General features: G+C 42.3%; 1 long non-coding RNA gene across 1 annotated transcript in view; it reads left to right on the top strand.

Annotated features, from left to right (window-relative positions):
• Positions 1-17,461, top strand: part of Gm32333 — an 80,174-nt gene that overhangs the window by 39,068 nt on the left and 23,645 nt on the right. The gene's annotated exons all lie outside the window — the stretch shown is intronic.

Genomic DNA, 17,461 nt, shown 5'->3' with positions numbered 1-17,461 from the left:
TAATTATCTATTCTAACCCTCTAAGGTCTCTATTTCCCAGCCACAGGCTCCATGTTACTTGCAGTTTGAGTCTTGCCCTGATTTGCTCTGTTCTGTGTATGTCTTCATGGCGAACCCCTTGGTGACTTGCTCATCATGACTCCTTCTGGACTTCTTGCCTCATGGCCACCTCTGCCTTCTTTCCTCATGGTCGTTCCTTCATCTCTTTTGGGACCTCTCCAGAGATTCAAAGTCCTGCCTTCTCTGCCTAGTCATAGGCTGATCAGCTCTTTGTTAACTGATCAGAGATAATTTGGGAGCAATCTTTACATAGCATAGATACAGGAGATGGTTCAATAACATAACAATGCTAGTGTCTGGACTGTAACAAGATCTCTGGGTACAGAAAGCAGCAACTGAATATACAATGTGCAAAAACATCTTCCAGTATAATATATTTTCTTCAATGTTATCTTCCTTTTCATTATGCGTGTGAGAATTTAACCAAAGGTAAAATAAAGTGCCTAGGCTGAATACTGACTATATTTATAGAATCCAAATATATCTTGCTGAACTGAAGAGTCCCTTTCTCAAAGCTGAACTGAAGAGTTCCTTTCTCATTCTACACTCCTGTTGACCTTGGTTGCTTTACTGAACCTATCCCTCCTAGAAGCTTGAGGACAGCTGCTAAGGTCAGGCCCAGGTATTTAGACCTTAAATGGGCATGCGCCAACCTCAAGACCTTGTAAAGACCAAATCTGCAGTTATCAAGGGAGTGTGGGAATCAGGTTAGCTGTTTAAAGGCCAGAGTGTGATGCTGTGAGGAAGACAGGAGCTAGGGGTTCTGTGGCAGAATGTCCTCATTCAAATGTGCTTAGTAACTTGGACAAGTCACTGATATCCCTTTCATAAAATGATAATAAGCCAGGGGGAGATGGCGTGAGGGTCACCTCCCTGTACCCAGGAGAGTCAAGAGTATCAGGAGCTTAAGGCTAGCCTCATATAAAAAGTGAATTGTGGACAAGCCTAGGCTACAAAAACCTCTCTCAGATAGATGCATTGATGGATGGATGGATGGATAGATAGATAGATAGATAGATAGATAGATAGATAGATAGATAATAGGACAGGCATAATGGCTTATACAAGAATGTAATCCCAACTCTAAGAGAGGCAGGAGAATTGCGAAGAATCAAAAGCCAGCCAAGTCTGCTTTTAATAAACAAATAAATAAGGGGGTAGGAGAATCACTTTTAAAGATTCCAACAATGGTTAAATGACATAATTTTGGTGTGTCTAGCTTATACACAGCATAAGTGCATTACTTAAATAATGTCTATTTTTATTCCTCTGGATTAGAAGCAGAGGAAATTGAGGATCAAGAAAAAATGGTAGAAAGGAGGAAGCATCAAAGATGAAGAAGTAGTAACTGGAAGGGAGGAGCTACAGGGGAGTGTGCACGGTCCTCCTCTTTAACTCTGTATGGCAACACCAACATCAGGGACACAAAGACAATGAGAAAAGCAACAAGGTAAAAGCCAGGTTAAACATGAAGGAAAGGATGCCCCAGTATAGGGGAATGCCAGGGTAAGAGTGGGAGTGGTTGGGTTGGGGAGCAGGGGGAGAGGGGGAGGACATAGGGGATTTTTGGAGGGGAAACTAGGAAAGGAGATAACATTTAAAATGTAAATAAAGAAAATACATAATAAAAGAGAAAAAATATAATATGAAAACAAAAAAATGAAGGAAAGGGAGAGAAAAACAAACAAAAGCAAAAAACAAACACAACAAAACAACAACAACAAAACACAAACAAAACAAAACAGAACAAAAACATAAAGGAAAATATAGTTGAATACAAAGACAACAACAGTAAAGTTAGCCTCCATGGTAGTGGCCCATGTCTGCAAGCAGAGATCCACCCACTGTCCTCATTAATTAAAACCCACAAAGAACAGGTCGCTTTAGGTCTTCACAGTTTTAACATTTAAATTTTGGAATTTTGTTTAGATTTATGAGTCGTAAGAATTATGAAAAAAAATTGCCTAATTTAAAATTCAGTTGCCTGCCAATCCTGTGTCCTGTGAGAATCAGCTGCCAGCTCAGCCCTAAAACAAATAAAAATACTTCAGTGAATTCATTTGGCATCAGAAAAACATTTTTTTTCCTTTCTGATACACAAACACAAATGAAGTAAACTCTGCTAAGGACAGAGCTGTGTCACGGGAGAGGCCCCAGGCCTTATCAGGAAAGGACCACGTCATGGCTCCATGATGGACGGCACACAGGAGACTCAAGGTAGAAACCCTAGTTGAAAACACATCACTCAAGCCCGAGCTGAAGTGGTTCTCAAGGATCAAGAATCTTGGAAACTGTTCCACACTAAACATTCTATTTTCTGGACTGTGTGACAAGAAAGGATTCTCATTCCAACAGAGAGAGGGAAGGTGCAGAAGAGAGAGATGGGGGTGGTGAGAAATGAGAAAGAAAGGAAGGGAGGGAGAAAGAAAGGTAGGTGAGTGTACCCTTCCCCCAAACTAGTGCTGGCAGCACTCCTGGGAACAACTTATGGGACAAAATACTTTAACTTGGCAATAGTATGGTCTCACCAATGTCCTCCTTATTGTACATATAGCTGAGACTCTTCCACAGGAGTTCAATGGCCAGATGTAGTAGGAGATTATTTTGACCTTGCACATAGCAAAGCACACAGCACAAAGCTATTCCTACTAACTATGTGGGCCAACGCCATCATCTGACTTGTTTTTTGTTTGTCTTTTTAACTCTGCCCAATTTTTGAAAGGCTCAGGGTCTGTGGCGTAGGAGGAAAAGAGACCTAAGAAGCCTGGGAATTGTGTTATCTGGGAGGGTGTCACATGGGTTCTTGGCTTCAAAGGACTGAATCCCTGTCAGCTTTGGGCAGGGGTCCCCTTGGTGTTGGGGAAGGTCCAGGGAAGGTGTTTTCACTAGAGAACTTGAGAGATGCTGTAGCCTTAGAGTCAGAGCCTATGCCGTTCAGTTCACTCACCCCTTCATGCCTTTGGTATTTATGATGCTCTCCTGGCTTGGATCCAGGAGACTGTAGGGCCAGGGCTGGCAGCATCCCAAGGGTTGTCTTTGGAGACATAAAGGTCATTGAACTAACCCAACCTTGAGTAGACATGATTGTTCCACAGGAGTCACTGAAAAAGAAATTAATTAGAGTTCTATAGGTTTTTTTTTTTTGCGGGGGGGGGGAAGTCTTTGTATAATACTCTCCATTTTCTAATGTGATCTTTTTCATTATCAATTTATATAAATTTTAGATGATGGTTGTCCAAGCTCTGCTCTTAGTGGGGATTGTGGGATTGAGAAAAGGATTGATTAAGCAGCCTATCAGCTTTATGAATGGTACTGCCGTGGTATGAAACCGAAAAAACAAAACAAAACAAAACATGCTATCATTTTAACTCCATTGCTCCATAGTTTCAGTATGGAGTATTAAACAGTATTAAAATGTTTGCTTTTGTGCATACTATTTGCAGCTCTTTCCTCACATACACATGTGCAAAGTGGTAGCAAAAACAACCCCCAAAAGTTCCATGTAGTGGGCAGAAGTCGAGGGGAGAGGCCTCAGCACAGTTCCCACAGTCCACGAGTAGATAGAGCAGAGTGTTATTATTGCCTGTCACAGCAAGAGGATATTATTCTATAGAGCAATATTAACGAGCAGCTACTGCGCCAAGAAGTAAAGGGTTAAGCCGTGTTGTTCATTGTCACATGATGCTGGGAAAGAGCTGAGCAGGAACCTCGGGATCCAGGGATCAGGAGGAGGCACATCTTGCCTGCACATGTGGCCTCTACCACTACCACTTCAAAGTGCCTGCTCGGACCGACATAACATTCTGACGCCGACTGTAAATGCCCTTGACACGCAGAGTGGAAAATATCAAACACTCCACCAGTCCCCAAAACGCAGTGTCTCAGCACTGGGAAAGGCCTTAATGAGCCTGCAGAGAAGGGGAGGGGGGGACAGAGGGGAGGGCTCCGAGCCAGAGAGAGGGGAGGAGGTGGAACAGTGCAGCCCCGGGTGGTTCTGATTTAAGGCTTGTACTGATACATGCCGGGCGTGTGCAATTGGGCTCAGACCACTGTGAATTTGAGTACCCCAGGACCTTGAAGAACATCCCTAGGCATCAGTTCCAGGCCTTTCTGAGTCAAGTCCCTACTGAATCTGTTTTTCCTTGCACATTCCAGAGCACATGACTCGCAAATAGAACTTCTCAGCACAAAGCTATTCTCTTTTGCAAAGGCGGCCCTGTGCCTTGCTTCTTCCCACAGCTTCCCCTTAGTGCAGATGCTATGTGGCTGTGTCTTCTCTTGGGAAACTTTTCATAGTGGATATAGTTGGCTACTTAGAAGGTCTCTTTCATCCCATCAAAGGGTATTTTTATTAGAAGTTCTTTTCCAGAGAAGCTGTTGTTTTAAGTTACCAGTGAACCCTCTATATAGTAACTTAGTCAATTGGACAGTCCAGACAAAGAGAAGATAAGAGGATGGATTCCTACTCCAGACCCCACCTTCTCTCAGCCTTATCAGTGGACTCTCACACAAATAGATAGGCTGGATGGTTCATTCTTTAACCTCATTCACTAGTTTTGAAGAATCGGAGTACATAAAATTCATAAAATATATTTCTTGACCTCTGAAGACCCTCAAACAATAGAGGAGAGGGATATATAAAAGTAATGACAGACTTTTGTGTGCAAAGCTACAAAGTAGCTCTACTACAAAGTGCCCCAGAACACAGGAGAGGAGGTAGTTGGGACAGTCTATGCTGCTGTTGGGCATTGAGAAGTCTTCCCTGAAGCTACATTTGGCGGAACTGGCTTGGATGTTGGTAGCTGAGAGAAACAGCCAGTGCAAAGACACAAAAGGAAAGAGTTCGAGGGTGGAGAGGATATCAGTCATGTTGAATTTTAAAAGGACAAGTTCAGTGTGGAAGAGCTGAGAGAGCAGCCAAGGTAGAAGAACCTGGAAAGGCAAAGCAAAAGCCAAGGCCTCCTGAGCAATCGCAAGAGCTTTATGGAGAAGCTCCATCCATCCCAGATGTAGACACATCTAGGGAAGGAAAGAGGAACTAGAAAGGGGAAAGGCTGGAGGCCTCCTGTGCCTACTGTGCTCTTTTAGTCTTAAGAGTGACCACTCATCTGCTGTGAGGTGGCATGGGTGGAGGAGAGATGCTCTTCCACCCCTTACCCTTCACCACCTGCAGCAAGCCCAACTGGCCCCAGAGTAATGAAAGTGGGAGAGCTGGCCCTGTACCACTTGAGAGAGTAGGTCTTTACCTCACCGGGGTAGCACAGTAGGAATGGTCGGTGTGGTGTGAGCACAGGCGAGCTTGCCCCTAGGTGTGAGAGCAGCAGAACTGTCCCTGCTCCTTGTAGGCTGGTGTGGGAGAGCTGAGGAGCTGAGCAACTCAGCTACCATGTATGCTCAGATCCAGGGCTCTGAGTTGGCCCACCCCACCATCTATGCCATCTCTGAACTGATGGAGCATGTGCAGGGGGCTAGTCCTGCAGACCCAAAACCTACAGGTTCTCCATGACACACAGCAACAATAGAGTATCTGAGTGGAGTCCCAGTGAGGTTCCAGTAGTGATAGTATATCAAAAGCTAAAGTGTGTCAAACCAAACCAACGACTTATTACAATGAACATTTGCAAGTAAAGATGTGTAGACAAGAGGGTATACTGTGTGATACACTATAGCTTCCACAATGAAATTTACTTACTTATTTATTTATTTATTTATTTATTTATATTTTTTATTTTCTTATGTGGGGGATGTTTGTTGCAAGGGCAAAGGGTGGATATGAAGAGAGGAGGATATGAGTGGAATTGGGATTCATGACATGAAAGTCATTAAGAATCAGTAAGAAGTAAAATACATACACACATATATATACATATATGATACATATACATAAATATGATATATGTATGCATATACGTGTATATATATATAATTTAAATACCTAAAGGGGGTTGTCTTTCATTCTTTTTGCTTTATTTGACTTGGTTTTATACTCTGTAACTCAGACTACTGGCCTGAAACTCAGTCTGTAAGGTCAGACTAGTTTTCAACTCACACCAGTCCCCCTGCCTTACTTTCCAAGTCAGGAGGCATCACCTCTCCCCAGCTCATTCCCACCCGCTTCTCTGGTCTGCTGAGCTCCCATTCAGTGGGGCTTAGCTTCTGCATTCCCAGTGTCCCAAGGCACTCTCCTCCAGTCCTCTACCACTGCTTTCTTCTTTGTTGACCCTGTGTTCCGGGAGACAGAACTTGGGGAAGTCATCAAAACCACTGGTCCATTATAGACCTGCACCCCAGGGGGAAGACTGAGGAAGAAGCCCAACCTCTGTAAGAGAATGAACGCATTCTTATGTAAACAAGGAGATTTTCACCAGAAATAAATACACAGACTTACAAGTGCGTTCTGGTACCAAGCTTATGTCAAACGGGCCCAAAGGGACCTGTCAGGGGTTTTCCTGTAAATTACATTGGTATGTTTTTGATGGTGTTTAGTGGTTACAGGTCTCCCAGTACAATAACATGGCAACATAAGATGTGTGAGCAATTAAAAATGGTAACTGAATTCCTTGTGTTAGAATTTTTGCAGGTACAATCTTCAGAGATTAAAAAAAAAATTAATTGTCCAGGGAGAGGGGACTTCTGGAAGAAGAGACAGATGACCAATGGTTTTTGCAAAAGTTGAATTGTCAGAGCAGGAGAGAATGACTGACCAAATTTATGTGATGAAAACCAGCAGATTGAAGAGAATGTAACTTTAAAATAATTAATGGGGATGTTTAAAAAAGTATTTCTGAGAAAGATTATAGACAGTGAAAACCATTGCTTTGTTAGTAATATTGGCTTTTACTATCTTAAATGAAGACTCAGTTATTTGCTTTTGGAAACTTGTGGCTGTATTTATATGTGACAACCAGCTTGCCCATGCACTTTGATTTGTGCAAGTGTCTAACCGCGTTCACCAATTTGGAATACCAGGTGATATGCAGAGATGTTGACACGCATTGAGTTACGTGATCCAACAGTTGTATGAGCACTGTTTTAAACCTCATTGTACCCGTGAGCACACTGAGGGTCATAAGGAGCCTTCATTTGTTCCACACTAAAGCTTGCAACTTCCAATGGGCAGAAAGGAGAGTCCAACCAGGAGCTAGCTTGGTTGCATTCTGCAGCTTATTGGTATTTCTGAAGAAAAATCACTGGACTACATGGGGCTTGATTATTCAGCTTGAGTAAGTATCAGATGAGTACAAAACAAACATGCAAAAGGAAAGGAACACAAAAACTAAATTTCCTACTCCCTTTCCTATGGGCTCTACTTTACTCTGTTCCTACAGAGTTTCTAGAGGAAGCAGGACTATTTGCTATCCCCTGAGCTTTGAATCCAGCTTAACAGGTCACAGTGCAGGGCTAGGAAATATCACATTGCAGCAAGCAGGAGGTCTGAAAGCAATTTTCTTGACCCTAAAAATAAATGGGCTGCAAGTAAAACAGAATTTAACAAGAAACATTTAATTTCTAAGTCTTTGCTGCTCTCACTGGTTATCTTCCACTTTAAGACTGGAGCTGTCAAGGATAAGTCCTTGTGGAGTCCTCCTGTAGAATCCCAAGGCAGGCAGTCCGCCCTTGTGATATGGCACCTTGCTCATCTCTTAATTACAAAGGTCTGGGTGGGCACAGGGAGACAGTGCCTGAGGAAAGCTTGTGCTCAACCCTTAAGGCAAGAGACCAGCCTGATTCTTCTCTTTCAGCTCCCATTCCTGATTAGAGTAGAGGCAAAAATAAAACCACAGACGTGGTATTGGCGAGTGGCTTCCTGTGACGCTCTCCCTTGAAAGGAACCCAACGCATTAACTGAGATTTCAAAATTCATGAAAACAAAACAAAACAAAACAAAACAAAAAAACCCCTGGGTGGTAAGAAGACAGTGAGGCTAGGCGAGGCGGCAGTGGTGTTCCTTTCCACATGGAAGCCTGCCCTGCTCAGATTCTGAAAGTAATGGCTTGGTATCTGTTTTGGTTTAGACTGAAGAATTTGGGTGTGAGAAGCTGTGGTCACCTGGATGTCTTACAGGCATCCACTGCTTCCAATCAGAGTTCCCTTGTCCATCCTGTCTTTACTTGATCAATAGCCTCCTCAGGTTCCCAAGCATCCATGCTGGAATCTAGTTCCTTCCTTCTGCCCTGCCTTTTAGTGTTTTGGTTTGTTGTTGTTGTTTTGCTTGCCTGCCTTCCTGCCTGCCTCCTTTCCTTCTTCCCTCCCTCCCTTCCTTCCTTCTTTTCAAGGGATATTTCTCTTTGTCTCTTCATATCCATTGTCAACTGTCTGAATCCTCTTTAACAATCTCTCATCCTTACATCCATATTCAGCATCTAACATGTTCTCTCTGGATGCTTGTCCCAGCTTCAGTGTTTCCTTCTTTCTGGTGACCTTTCCAACGTCACGTCCTTGCTCTGACATTTTTGGTGACCCCTCCTTTTTTTAAAAAAAAATTAGATATTTTCTTTATTTACATTTCAAATGCTATGCTGAAAGTTCCCTATACCTCCCCCTGCCCTGCTCCCCTACCCACCCACTCCCACTTCTTGGCCCTGGCATTCCCCTGTACTGGGGCATATAAAGTTTGTAAGACCAAGGGGCCTCTCTTCCCAATGATGGCCGACTAGGCCATCTTCTGCTACATATGCAGCTAGAGACACGAGCTCTGGGGGTACCATCAGGTAAAGTTTCAGATTTATACAGCACTGTGGGCTGGACTATTCCTTACCTCAAGTTATCTCAGGGTACTGCCACCTTTTTACTTGATAGCAACATCAAAATTGGCCACTCCCCACTCCCTATGCCCTCTTACTGAGTATTCACATCTGCTGCCTTCCTTCTATCTGTGAGCATACTCTTTAAACCTCTCAAACCGTATTAACTAAATAACTGTTTTATGTATGTTTGCTTCCACCTGATTCCTTCATTTCCTATTTCTAAAGCTGTATACAATTGGAAAATGTTAAAATGTCTGATTTGACTTAAGTCTGTCTACTCCACGAGATGGAGCCATAACCAGCATTGCTTAAGTAACCAAGAGCCCGATACCATGGGTAAAACCAAATACGTCTGATCTAAAACAAACTATCTATAAAATGACTCCTAAAGATGTTCTGCTATGCTCCTAGATCAGTGCCTTATTAAGCCACCATCAAGAGGCTTCCTCTGGCAACAGATGGGAACAAATGTAGAGACCCACAGCTAGACATTCAGGAGGGAGGGAGGGAGGGGAGAGAAGGAGGGAGAGAGAGGGGGATGTGAGAGAGAGAGAGAGAGAGAGAGAGAGAGAGAGAGAGAGAGAGAGAGAGAGAGAGAGAGACCTTGACACAAGTAGCTCTAAGTAGATGTCTCCATCAGAGTTATCCTCTCAGACAGAGCTCAGGGAACCCTTGGAAGAAGAGGCAGAAAGATTGTAAGAGCCAGAGGGAATGCAGAAAATCAAAAGAACAAGGCCCGCTAAAAAATATAAACAAAGCTCAAAGGAGCTCACAGAGACTAAGGCAGCAAGCACCGGGCCTGCATGGCTCTGCACCAGGTTCTCTGTATTTAGATATTAAAGTTTTCAGCTTAGAATTTTTATGGGACTCCTGAGTGTGAGAACAAGTGTGTCTGATTCTTGTTCCTTCCCCGAGGCTCTCTCTTTTTCTTCTGTTGGTTCACCTAGTCCAACTTCTGTGTGATGGGTTTTGCTTTATCTTCTTCTATTTTATTTTGTCATGTTTTGCTGTTATTTGACACCTGTTCCCTTCTAATGAAAGACAGTGATGGAATGGACCCTTATGGGAGAGGAGGTAGGGAGGAACTGGCAGGAGGAGAAGGAGCAAAAACTATAACCAGGATGTATTGCATGAGAAATGAATCTATTATTTTAATAACACGGGGAGAACTGTGTGCCCAATATCTACTTTTCTCTCAGGAATTCCCAGCAGGAATGGACCTGTGTCCAGCTAAACCACTACCCTTCTGAGCCTCCTGGTAAATAGGTCTGGACACTTACATCAGTTTTTAAGACCAGTGTACTTTAAAAACATCTTTCAAATATTTCTAGAAAGTCCCAGGGAGGCACCGATGAACCCCTCTGCCGCCTGCCCCCGCCACACGCACACACACATACACCCTCTCTGAATCTGGAAACTAAGAGAGCTGCATTTCTGTCCATCTTGGACTCATTTAATCAGAAAGAATTTTTAAACAGATCACTGGAAACATATGGTGAGCCAAGGTACCAAGCATGGGGGTGCTAGTCCAAGATAGTGAATCCTAGAGAAACACTGAGCAGGGTTCCAGGAAAGAAATTGCACGTTACACTGAAACTTGTACAAGACTGAGTAGGTAATTAGAATTTTAATAATAATGAAGGCGTTGGAATGTTGCAGGTCTAGAGGGCAAATTATAATTTGTCTGGCCCATTATTAGCCCCATTAATAGGCATTCCTTGCCCACTTCTCTTATGACTATCCAGTGAAAGTTTCTGGAATGTATCAACTTAGTAGATCAATATCGTCCACTAACCAAAACGCTGAGAGTGATGTCAAACAATATGTGAGGCCTATAACAGAGGTTGCCTGCTTTGCTGTATCCCACCAACCAGATATTACCACTGATATATATGAAAAGTGCCTTGATTTGTAATTTTTTCCATTCTGTTGCTATAAAATTTCACATGCTGTTATAGTGGTGGAGCACAGGATCTGGGGAACCCTTATTCTGTGTCTCAGGGCCATGGTTATTCATGTTTAGCTCTTGAATAAACTATCACATATGCCTTTAAAGTTGAGAATTGTGTTTTTACTTTGACAGTATGGTACCTGTGATAGACTGTTAGCTCACCATGAAAGAACTCACATCTTTACCCACCACATTTTCTAGAATATTCCATTGTTCTTTATTTAATCATCATGCCTGACTGCAGTCTTACAGAAATGTGTGTGCCTGTGAGACTCAACTCACTTCATGAAATGGAGCAACAAAGGAACTGGGAAATGATGTTTACTTTCCAGCCTTTATAGAACAGTGTGACCTAAGAATGGCCTGGATTGGGTGCTGACAGGACCAGGATATGTATTTAATTCTATCAGCCCAGATTTACCTGTGATTCATTTTGTCAGAGTTGTCACTTTTCAGAATTAGCAGGAATATGTAGCAGTGGGAATATATAGTGGGCTTTATTGCATGTATATAATGCTTGGTAAGCAAAGTTCCAAAGCCTACATAATAGGGATCATAGGATCAGCTTCCAGTTGCTGTAGACCATGTAACTCAAGGAGAATAGAGAGTTACTTAGCTCATGGTTCTGGAGGCTAGAGAGTCTGAGACATGGAACTAGTGTCTGCTGGGGGCCTTCTTTGTGCACCAGGACATGGCAGAAGTCATCATAGGATGTGACACAAGTGTGTCAACTTGGTTTTCTCTTCCTCTTCTATTTTTTTAATTAATATTTTTATTACATATTTTCCTCAATTACATTTCCAATGCTATCCCAAAAGTCCCCCATACCCTCCCCCCCCACTTCCCTACCCACTCATTCCCATTTTTTTTGGCCCTGGCGTTCCCCTGTACTGGGGCATATACAGTTTGCGTGTCCAATGGGCCTCTCTTTCCAGTGATGACCGACTAGGCCATCTTTTGATACATATGCAGCTAGAATCAAGAGCTCCGGGGTACTGGTTAGTTCATAATGTAGTTCCACCTATAGGGTTGCAGATCCCTTTAGCTCCTTGGGTACTTTCTCTAGCTCCTCCATTGGAAGCCCTGTGATCCATCCAATAGCTGACTGTGAGCATCCACTTCTGTGTTTGCTAGGCCCCGGCATAGTCTCACAAGAGACAGCTACATCTGGGTCCTTTCGATAAAATCTTGCTAGTGTATGCAATGGTGTCAGCGTTTGGAAGCTGATTATGGGGTGGATCCCTGGATATGGCAGTCTCTAGATGGTCCATCCTTTCGTCTCAGATCCAAACTTTGTCTCTGTAAGTCCTTCCATGGGTGTTTTGTTCCCAATTCTAAGGAGGGGCATAGTGTCCACACTTCAGTCTTCGTTCTTCTTGAGTTTTATGTGTTTAGCAAATTGTATCTTATATCTTGGGTATCCTAGGTTTTGGGCTAATATCCACTTATCAACAGCAATGGCTTGTGCTGTAAGATCGAGAATTGACAAATGGGACCTCATGAAACTCCAAAGCTTCTGCAAGGCAAAAGACACCGTCAATAAGACAAAAAGACCACCAACAGATTGGGAAAGGATCTTTACCTATCCTAAATCAGATAGGGGACTAATATCCAACATATATAAAGAACTCAAGAAGGTGGACTTCAGAAAATCAAATAACCCCATTTAAAAATGGGGCTCAGAACTGAACAAAGAATTCTCACCTGAGGAATACCGAATGGCAGAGAAGCACCTGAAAAAATGTTCAACATCCTTAATCATCAGGGAAATGCAAATCAAAACAACCCTGAGATTCCACCTCACACCAGTCAGAATGGCTAAGATCAAAAATTCAGGTGACAGCAGATGCTGGCGTGGATGTGGAGAAAGAGGAACACTCCTCCATTGTTGGTGGGATTGCAGGCTTGTACAACCACTCTGGAAATCAGTCTGGCGGTTCCTCAGAAAATTGGACATAGTACTACCAGAGGATCCAGCAATACCTCTCCTGGGCATATATCCAGAAGATGCCCCAACTGGTAAGAAGGACACATGCTCCACTATGTTCATAGCAGCCTTATTTATAATAGCCAGAAGCTGGAAAGAACCCAGATGCCCCTCAACAGAGGAATGGATACAGAAAATGTGGTACATTTACACAATGGAGTACTACTCAGCTATTAAAAAGAATGAATTTATGAAATTCCTAGGCAAATGGATGGACCTGGAGGGCATCATCCTGAGTGAGGTAACACATTCACAAAGGAACTCACACAATATATACTTCCTCTTCTATTTTTGAGTGTGTGTGTGTGTGTGTGTGTGTGTGTGTGTGTGTTTCTACTGCTTCAAACTCCCAGCTAAATTACAGGCATGCCCAACAACAACTAGCAGACATAAATACATTTCCAAATTTTCCTCCATGTGTCCAGGACTGAAGCAGGCCTCTTGTGAATGCTGGGCAGGCATCCTCTCATTGAACTGTATCTTCAGCTATTTATTACCAAACCACTAATTCCATCACAGAGTTCCAAGCCACACAAGTACATCTACTTTTTCCTCAAAAGATCCTCAGATATCATTGTCATAGGTACTTTGGAATTAAGTATCCAATAAACAATGTGCTTGAGAGGGACACTCCTATGAAGGTTACTTTTGTAGACAACTTGATAAGATCTGAGACAAAGAAACACACCTCTGGACATGCCTCTGAGGATACCTCCTGAAAAAGATTGTCTGAATGAAGAAGATCCTCCCCCAGTGTAGGAGCAGAGGAGATATAGAGTCCTGAGAAGAACATAGGTTACCTTCGCCTACCTGCCTTTTTTCCCTGATGGTGCATGCATCTACTCTGTTAGTGCTTCTGCCACAATAACCAACGTTTGAACACAACTCCTTTCTCCTTCTAGCATGGACTAAAGATTCAAGGTGCTCTAGAAATCCTCCAAGCTTTCATCAATAGATGGGGACCACATAGTGATCCAGCCTCATGGACTGAGCTGCGATTGGGTTCTCATCTTCTCTGATTTGCCAATTGTTAACCTAATCCATAATGGGCAAGGTAGTTTAATAACTATAACTATAACCATAACCATAACCATAACCATAACCATAACTATATATATAATTCAATGGGTCTATAACTCTGGATAACTGATTTTGCTTTCTAACTAGTCTCTTGGTCCCTCCCTATGCCAGGGACACATGACCTCAGCATTTGTCCTTCTCAGGAATATTCTTTTTGTGCAGCCCTTTTCTGGACATCATTTTTAGTGGCGACTCTAGACTCCTAAGTGGAACCCTTCCGTTCCCTACAAACTTCTTTTCTCTCTCCTTTCTCCACAGTACTGTTGTTTACAAAATTTCATCGTTATATATACTTGTCTTACTTATAAACTTCTAAATCTTCTCCCTGTGAGGCAGGCTTAGTTAGGTTCAGGTGTTTGTCTCCATTCTTCACCATTGTCACCACAGAAAACAAAGAAGTAACTCGTAAGTGCACTCTGAATGGATGGATATGTAAATAAATTAGCTAAGGACACAGCAGGCTGAAGCATGAAAACTTTTTCCATAGAGAGAGCAAATGTAAGGAAAGTTTCTAAGGAAACAGAAAGAGGTAATTTCTCTCTGGGTTCCCTTTGGGCAGTGGTATGGAGGTACTCTGAGGACAGCCTTGAAGTAAGTGCTTTGTGCCTGTCAGGGTTGCTTCTGGGGAGAAAGGTTGGCTTAGGAGTCAGGAGAGTAGGTTCAGCCTTGACTAGTCTCTCTACCTCCTTGGTCGCTTGTCTTATTGATGGGAAACAGGATGCTGTTAGTTCTTAAATTTTTCCATGGTGAACTGGTATTGCAAAAGTGATTTGTTGATTGGGGATTTGTAGTATGTGGGTGTAACTCCAAGGGCTTGGGGGCTACAGTTCACCTTCTTGATTTTCTCCAGGAAGGCTCATGGTTGAAGATATCCATTCACTACACCACAAAACAGGGCTGAATGTGTAGGGCCTTGACCTCCTTCCTGTAGGCTCATGTTAACAATGAGTCAGTGAAAATATCTGTGGTTGCCTTGTCAGGACATCGTGTTCTATATGGGACAGTGAGTTTTCCATCCATCTTCCATTCCCAGCCTGAACACACAAGCAATCCCTGCACATTTCACATGAGTGTCTTGAAGGAATCCAGGGACATTTTTTCTTTATCCAGACTGAGATTTATTTTGGCAAGAGTTCTAAAGGCTGAAGTCTTGAGAGATTTGAGTTTTGTTAAATTATAGACATAATTTCAGTGAGGTTAAATAGCACAGGCAACAACTGGAGGGCCTTCCTCATCCTTCCTGCCCTTGGGACTCTAGTTCATCTTGCAAGGTCAGACTCTAGGGCTACCTTCTCAATGAAGCTTTCCCAAGTCATTGGATTGAAAGTGCCTTTGAATCTCCCTGAGGAGCTGTGGCCACAGAGCAAGCCAGGCAGATCTTTCTAGTGGGTAAACTTTAACAAGTTCACTAGCTTCTATAGCTGATCTCCTCAAATTGAAATACTGGTAATTCATCATAGACTTGAAATTTGCCAAAAAATTGCATTAAACATTTGCCCCACACAAAAATACGTCAACTAATAGATATATTGATAAACTAAATTTAAACATTCCACAGTGGGCATCAATATGAAAATATTATGGTGAAAGCTATCAATACCTACAATCTCGCCACTTTTTGAAGATTCATTTTTAATTACATGTGTATGGGGACAGGGCGGTAGTGGCAGTGCTTTGTGTATGAATACAGTGCCTATAGAGACCAGAAGAGGATGCTAGATCCCCTGGAGCTAGCCTTGCCAGCAGTTGTGAGCTACTTTACTCATGGTGGATGCTGGGAAGAGAAAAGATTCACTGTAAGAGCATAAAGTGCTCCTAAGCACTGATCTACTCCAGCCCCATCATTAAAATATTAAAGCAATAGTGGTAATAATAGGGGCTTACATTTGCTATGTGTTTATTGCCTTAACAACCATGAAAGATAAGACTGAATGTGAAATGATATGATGATTTATATCTCACTAAGTGATAAAGTTTTGAGAACACATGCATCGTGGCATGCATTGTGGCATACAAGCAGCAGTTGGTAAGTTCAGTATCCACCAGACTTAGAGAAACAGCTTGTTTGTTTAATTCTTACAATACTTTGTACATGTTGCCTCTGTGTGTGTGTGTGTGTGTGTGTGTGTGTGTGTGTGTTCATGTGTATGGTATTCATATGTGTCATAGGCTTGGGGTGTTCAGAGGACAACCTCAGGTATCATTCATCAGATACTTTTCAAGACAGAGTTCAAAAGAGAGAGAGATAGAAGGAGGGAAGGGAGACTATATTGCACTGGCCAACTTCTTTCTGTCTCCACATCTTTGACAACGAGATTACAATATTGCTCTACTGTGCCTGTATTTTTATTATTTCATTATTATTTACATGGGTACTGGGATCAAAATCAAGTCCTTGTGCTTACGAGGCATGTATTTTACCAACCGAGTATCTTCCCAGCTGCTGTGTGTTGCCTTCTGCTGTGATTTATGTTGTAAGATAACCCTGGTGAGATAATGCAGGGTTTGGCTTGTCTGGAGTGAGTCACATCTGGGGCCCTGCCCTTGAGAGCGTTATTTAATCTTTGAGCATTTCCTTCACTGGAAAGTGGAAGTAATAATGTTATTGTGAGGACTCATTGAACTGATAAATGAACATAATCCAAAATAATACTCTGGTGTGTGGTAGCTATGTTGATAATTCACCATGACTTAAAATTTTTATCACTTAGAGTTTGAAGTTTTCTTGTTCCTTTTTGGAGTTCAGTCTGTGGCCTTATCCTAATCTTGTGTGTTGCAAAACTTTTAAAAGTGAATCACAGGGCCACTTGCATTAGTGTTCTGACTGCTTGTCCAAAGGATCATTCCTGGCCAGTTGACCATGAGCTCCGGAAAACACTGGAGTTTTAAGACAATGAGAAGCACCAGATATCTGTTAATGAAATAAATAAACAGAGAGATATCAATCAACATGATGGAAAGAAAATATCAGCAGTAAGTTCAGCTTCAAAGGCCTCTAATCTTACTGGTCAGCAAAAGACTTTCATTGCCCAAATAGCTCTTGTCCAATTGATCCTTTAGTCCATGCCCTCAGACAACAAGACATAACATTTTGGACTTAACACTGTTTAATTAAAACTTCCTATGTTTTAAATCTTTGATTTTTTTGTGTCCTAGTTAAAACTTCAATGCTGAAGTGACTCTCTAGCTAGAGCCAGGTTTTGTCAACCTCTGAAATTCCTGGGAATGTTGGAGCCCAGCTGGGCACATAAGGGTCAGATCTGGCTGTAAGCATCACTTGAGGCCAACCTGAGACAACACTAGTGAAGGCGACTAGGAAACAAATATTGCTACAACTGATTTTTTAAGATGTCAAGAGAATTTAAATTGAGATAAAAATCTCTTTGTTCTTAGCATTCTCAGCATGAGAGGTGGCAGAGATCTTGAATCACAGGGACTATATGAATTGTACACACATATATTTTGCATTTATCCATGCCATTTTGTTTCGTTTTAAGGGCCATTTTAAAAAGTGTCCTTAAATAAAATATTATTTTCCTATAAATATGTCATAACAGCTCATCACAAGAACAGTATCCCTTTAAAAATAAAAGGGAGGGAAGGCACTGTAACGGTGTGGGCAGCACAGTTACAAAT

Source organism: Mus musculus, chromosome 1, assembly GCF_000001635.26.
Source record: "Mus musculus strain C57BL/6J chromosome 1, GRCm38.p6 C57BL/6J".
Taxonomy (NCBI): domain Eukaryota; kingdom Metazoa; phylum Chordata; class Mammalia; order Rodentia; family Muridae; genus Mus; species Mus musculus.
Note: the sequence above shows the minus strand (reverse complement) of the source record. Positions and strands in the feature narration are given on the sequence as shown.